Below are 6515 nucleotides of genomic sequence, written 5' to 3' on the forward strand. Positions count from 1 at the left end.
AAAATGGTAACCCATCCTTAGGGTTTTACTTCTTATAGTGGTCATCTAGTCCACTTTTGTTAACTTCATCTCATATTCATTAATAATACAAATCCTATTTGTTCTTGATTTAAAAAAAAAGGGAAATGAATCTAGGCATCCTTATGTATATAAAGAACTATATATTACATACCCCAATTTTAAAATAATGAATGTCAGATTATACTTTTTTTATGTGGAAATTTAAGAAGGAATAGGAAAAATGAAAATGTTATAAAAGTATCTACAAAAAAGTTCAAAATCTAATCTTGAGTCAGATACAAAACTGAACTGTGGCCCAAAGCTCAAGCTCATTTGCCCAACACTTCAGGTTTTGGACTACAAGTTCCTTACCAGTTAATATAGAATCTCAGGCAGATTTTATGTTCTTCAAAAGGATTAAAATGAGACTACCTGGGTAGGAATTTTATCAACTGAGGAAATGCCAAAAAGTTGTTGCAAGGTATCTGAATCCACTAAGTTCCCAATATATATTAAACAATCCTCGCCATTCTCAAGAAGATAAATTCCCTCATCACTCAAATTCTCACTAGTAAGCGGAATTTTAGGAGGAATAAGAGATTCATTCTCCTCCTGTCAATCAAGCAGAAAAGTAGTCATGCTTGTTAGGACAGTAACAAAGAAAACAATATCAAATATAACCCAGCCAGATAGTCCATACCTTTGGATTAAGTTCATGAATAGGCACCATCCTGGGGAACAGCAGTGAAATTGTCAAAGGTAAAGAAAGAGAGGAAACACGATTAATCCAAAAGGCACGATCATCTATTCTCCCATCAGCTCGCAATCCAATACTTTTTAGTAATGCTGAAAAATATATAATACAAAAATACATTAGTTCCCTGTATAGACACCTTTTTCATGATTTAGCATCTTCGCCAGCAGCAACTTAATAATAAATAATACTAATAAAAGTGGTTCAGAAACAGACAATTGATCAGAGTTCAAGTGGTCCAACTATTCAATCACGATCACATTTAAAGATATAAATGTAATATATAACTTTGTGATCTCATGGCGTAAGGTCGAACATTTAGACCTAGGGTCATTGATTCAAACTGGGATAGTGAAGACTCCACTTGGATGGTTTCCAGTTCAGTAATATGCTCCCAGAAATTCAAGACAAAACCATGAAGCTACTGGCTGGCCTAGTTGGAATGAAAACATTATCCCCAGTGTCAGGGGAACTGGGTAGTAGCTGAAGGTGAGATGGCTTAGGGTTCCAGCAGAAGGATTTTCTGGTTTAGTGCAACAGAAACATGGACCAGTTGATTATGGTTGCAATATTGTGGAAAATTTAAAGTGAAACAGACAAAAAAAAAAAAAAATTATGAAAAAAAAAAAAATCAGACTTCTAAGCACAACTACAATAAAGCAGGAAAGCAAACTCTCTCAGACTTGAGCTGCTGAAAAAATTTGGTATTGGTCTTCATTGAATTGGAAATATGGAATTCCACCATCGCCAATCCCAAAAGTGGACTGAGATTATGAACAAATAGCAATGACTTCACTACTAAACCACTATGTCCATGGACCAAATTTATAGCTTTGTCCAACAAATCTGAAAATCACCGAAAGGAAAACAGATGCATAATGAACTTGAACACAAAAATTGTCAGCACCATAAAATAAAGAAAGTAGACTTATTATCTACTTCCCAAAGCTATCTGAGGTCCCAAAGAAGCCCAGATACCATTCAAACTCTTTCAGAACTTTTTAGTGCTTGAATTAGTATGCTCTACCAATAATAGAAGGTTATGGTCAACTTTAAAATAGAAGGTTTCAACAAGGATGATAAACAAAATGGAACATCATTTACGGCACAAATTTTCATGTAGCATGTCATCTTATCATATAAAAGAATTAGAATTGAATGTTAAGAACTTCTCTTTAATTTTAAAAAAAAAAAAAAAAAAAAAGAAAAAAAAGAGACAGATTAACTAGAAGTTTGACAGCACCACTAAATGCCTTATAAGAAAAGTCAGATTCAGTATACTTCTAAAAGAAGCAAAATAGCATACCTAGAGTGTACAAAGGCAGAAACTTAAGGGACTCAGGAAGAATAAGCTGTCCAGATGATGACACTGTTGCACAAAATTTACGATATGAAACCAGAATGTTGATGCAAAAGCTTGTCACTTGCGCCTTGACATGCAAGAGTGACCGGGAAGGAACTTCAAGCACCTCTATGTAGTGTAAATTAAAAAGCATTGTCAGTAATCTCACACTCAATTACTAAAATTATAACATTAAGCATTGAACTTCTAGAAGATCAAAGAGTCACTAACAAAGTGGAGCCAAGTAAAAGACAACAGTCAGATTATCAGACATTGACTTTATCAAGTAATTAGGATGCAAGTAAGAAGAAGAATAGTTAAACAATCACAGGTTCAAACAAGAAAAAAAGGAGGGAGACAGAAAGTCAAAATATAGGGACACAGAATCAAATACCTTGCTTTAAGAAACAGGCAAATTGAGTATCTAAGTCAGCTGAACGGAACAAATTACTCAGCATATTCGAGCATGGCAGAGATAAATTTGTAACTCGAATTCTTCTTTGGCCATACACTGTGGTGTAAAGTAGGGCACACTAAAAAATTTAAGATGAAAACTAATAAAAAGGCCAGCCACTGTCATCTTTTCAACAATAAAAGAAGTGTAGAAAACTTCAAAAATGGGCCAATAATTAACAATTAAGATGTGTGGCAGACTGCCCAAAAATTTAGATAGTCACCTGGAAAGCACACTCTGAGCCATCTTGCAATTTGTCATCATGCTTTAAGGTTATCAAAATAGATTTGTCACAGTCAAACTGCACAACAGGAAGGATTGGTCAAGGTATGAATTAGTCTTCGGAAACTCCTATGTAAATGCAATTGTTAAAGGGAATCCTAAATGTATGCCAATGTGTTAGTTCATAAACAGCTTATAAGAGACAGAACTAGCAAAGGCAAGATAAATGCACAAAATACACTAAACACCAAGCAACTTCTGATGGAACTGCCCATAAAAAATTACAAGAAGAATCATGGAATCATACAATTTCTATTTGAGAATTGATATACATTATCCATAATCATGAGCCACTAGAAAATAATGAAAGCATCCTTAGGTATAATTACAATAATCATATGATCTTCAACAAAAGCTAAATTAAATTATATACATTGAACAGGCAAAAGTTCGGAAAAGATAAATTCCAATTACAACATAAAAACAAATGTTAAAAATTACAGTTGAAACCTCAAACAATAACTATTTTTTGTCACCAAATCTAACTTGTACTGACTGAAAACAATGAGTAGGTAGTTAAATCTACTGAATAGCAAGTTCTTGAGGCAATTGGTCCGTGCAGAAATTCTCTATCAACTTCAACTCTCTACACAAGACCATCTAACTCCAATATTTTTCATGGAAACAATATGCTCTGTCACTAAGATTAAGGTACTTAAAAGAGTAATGCCTCAAGGCTACGAAAATTGCCTCTCTATTAGAAAATAAATTCAGGTGGTAAGCGATGTGGTCAGCAGCTCATGAACACTGAACTAAGATAGATGGTTGTCCAGACATGGGAGTAATACAATTCCCTTATTTTCTTTATGAATATAATTAACATAGTATTGTCAGAACAAACTTAAAAAGGAAAATTTACCTCATTTTGACTGATAAACTAGTCAATGCCAACTATGGTAAAAATAAAAGCATATGTATGATTCAGTGACAAAGCAATTTGCAAGAGAAGGAAAAATTACAAACCCCAGGGAGGTCAACATCAGTTGGAATGCGTTTGCAAAAGTTTCCATAGTACTCTTGAACTTGGATTCCCTACACAGATGAAAACAGAAGTTGATTCACTAGGATAATGCTCTGAAGCATAAAACAACAATAATCATCCAACACTGACAGAACTAGCAATAAATTTTCAAAAACCTAGAAGTGTTACCTGGCTACATCTCACACGCATGACAGCCTCAAAACCTTGGGGCCTGGTGATATTCCATCTAAGATCATTGCAAAGCTTGGCCGTATCTGATAGAGTTGATAAAGGGGAATAATAATATACCTGCAAGATTGGGAAAGCATATAAGCTTGAAACTGAAGTAACCCAAATTGAACCAACAAAACTTAGAATTTGAATAGCTAAGAGTTGTATACACATGAAAAACCAATTGATAAAGGGTTTTCACTAAACAGTCACTTGATCTGTGAACATTTATAAATACGCATTCTAAGACGACGCTGAGTTTTCTAATGTTACCCATAAAACGAATTCTAAATCCTCATCAGTTTTAGGCAGCACAGATGACCCATTGTACATCTAGATGTTGGATTCAAACCAGTGCTCTGAAAATGAACCACATTAGTGAAAGCCGCAAATTTCAAGAATCTGTCCAGGTTTCAGTGAATTTAGGGACTAACTCAGACACTAAGATGGAAAATCAGGGAAACCATCAATTCAGATGAAAAATTACTCCTTCAATTTATATATCCTGCTAGTATGGTGATACAGGATTACAGCCAAAATAGAGACAGACCCATATACTATATGATACCATTTCCTGCAGCAGGAGATGCACATAAAAATTTAGCTGAATATTAATATGGCCATTAAGCATTAATTGATACCTGTCCTCCGGTAGTTCTTGGGATGACAGAGACAGAAGCAATGTCAACATAAGTTTGACTAGTGATAAATACATCGACGCAAATCTGGAAAATGTTCAAATATTTATAATTAGCTTGACACATTATAGACACATAATTACGGAAGAAATATTACTCTCAACCAGCTTCATGGGCTATATTCTGAGTTTCTTTAAAATCACAATAAAACACCAAATTACTTAAAGTTTACCTGATACTCAGCCAGTCCACTTGCCATTGTCTTCACTGTTTTATCTGCTGGTTGTAGTAACTTAGGGACGTCCTGAAATCAAATTAAAAATATTTTCAACATAAAGCATGTCATTATCTTCTATTGACCCCAAAACTTGTGTATAGTTCACTAAAAATTTCAAGATAGAATTAATTAAAGAAACAAATGAACCACGGAAACATCAGTATGTAGGTGGAACATCTAGACAACCCCTTGTATCAACCCAAACAACAGATTCTGACTCAATCTACCACCCCACTTAATAAGTGTTTTGTTTTCAACTTTTATTTGACTTAATTCTCTCAACAGTACAACCTAACAAATATATACACACACTACAATTACATATATACCTTTGACTATATATACATAGTTTCCAATTCTCCCTCTCAAGCTGGAGCATATATATCTATCATGCCCAGCTTGTTACAAATATAAGTTACCCTTTTACCAACTAGAGACTTCGTGAAGATGTCAGCTAGTTGTTCCCCTGTTCTAACATGATTAGTAGCAATTAGCTTTTGTTCAAGTTTCTTTCGTACAATGTGACAATCCACTTTTATATGCTTAGTCCTCTCGTTAAAGACTGAATTGTTTACTATATGTATGGCTGCTTGGTTGTCACACCACAAGTCCATAGTCCCTGGATAACCAAACCCAATTCCTTTAAGAAGATGTCTTGTCCATATAAGCTCACAAGTAATTTGTGCCATAACCCGATACTCAGACTCTGCACTTGACCTAGCTACAACCGGTTGCTTCTTACTTTTCTAAGAAATAAGATTTCCTCCAACAAAAACACAAAACCCAGTCACAGACCGTCTATCCACAGAGGATCCTGCCTAATCTGCATCTGAAAAACCTTTTACCTTATTATGACCATGATCACTGTAAAGAATCCCACGTCCAAGGGCTCCTTTTAGATACTTCAAAATATGGAGGACCGTATCCCAATGAGATGTCCTAGGAGATGACATAAATTAAATCACCACACTCACTAAAAAAGCAATATTTGGACGGGTTACTGTAAGGTAGTTTAACTTTCCAACTATCCGTCAGTATCTCTCCATCCTCAGCATTCAATCTCACATTAGGAACCATAGGAGTGTCACATGGCTTAGCCTTAGGGGGTGTTTGTCTGAGCTTATAAAAATTAGCTTATAAGCATTTGAAATTTTAAGCAATTATATGTTTGGTTAAAATATTTATAAGTGACTGATAAATAGTTGACGTGTTTGGTAAAATGTGGCTTATAAGTATATTTTATTATAAAATGCCTAAAAAGGGTACTACATTAACAAGGTATATATATGAATTTTAAATTATACAAGGGTAATGTGGTATGTACTTGGTCAAACTCTGCTTATAAGCAAAAAAAAAAAAAAAAAAAAAGTACAAAAAAGTTATAAACAAACAAGTTCACCATTTTAGGCTATAAGCTAGTTTGACCAGCTTATAAGCTAGTTTGACCAGCTTATAAGCTTAGACAAACACCCTTAATTAAACCATTTCGGTCAACAAATCTAACACATACTGCGTTGAGATGAGAAAAATCTCTTTCTTACTCCGAGAAACCTAGACTCCCATAAAATACCTTAAA

Source organism: Pistacia vera, unplaced genomic scaffold (assembly GCF_008641045.1).
Source record: "Pistacia vera cultivar Batoury unplaced genomic scaffold, PisVer_v2 Contig359, whole genome shotgun sequence".
In the NCBI taxonomy this organism is placed as follows: Eukaryota; Viridiplantae; Streptophyta; class Magnoliopsida; order Sapindales; family Anacardiaceae; genus Pistacia; species Pistacia vera.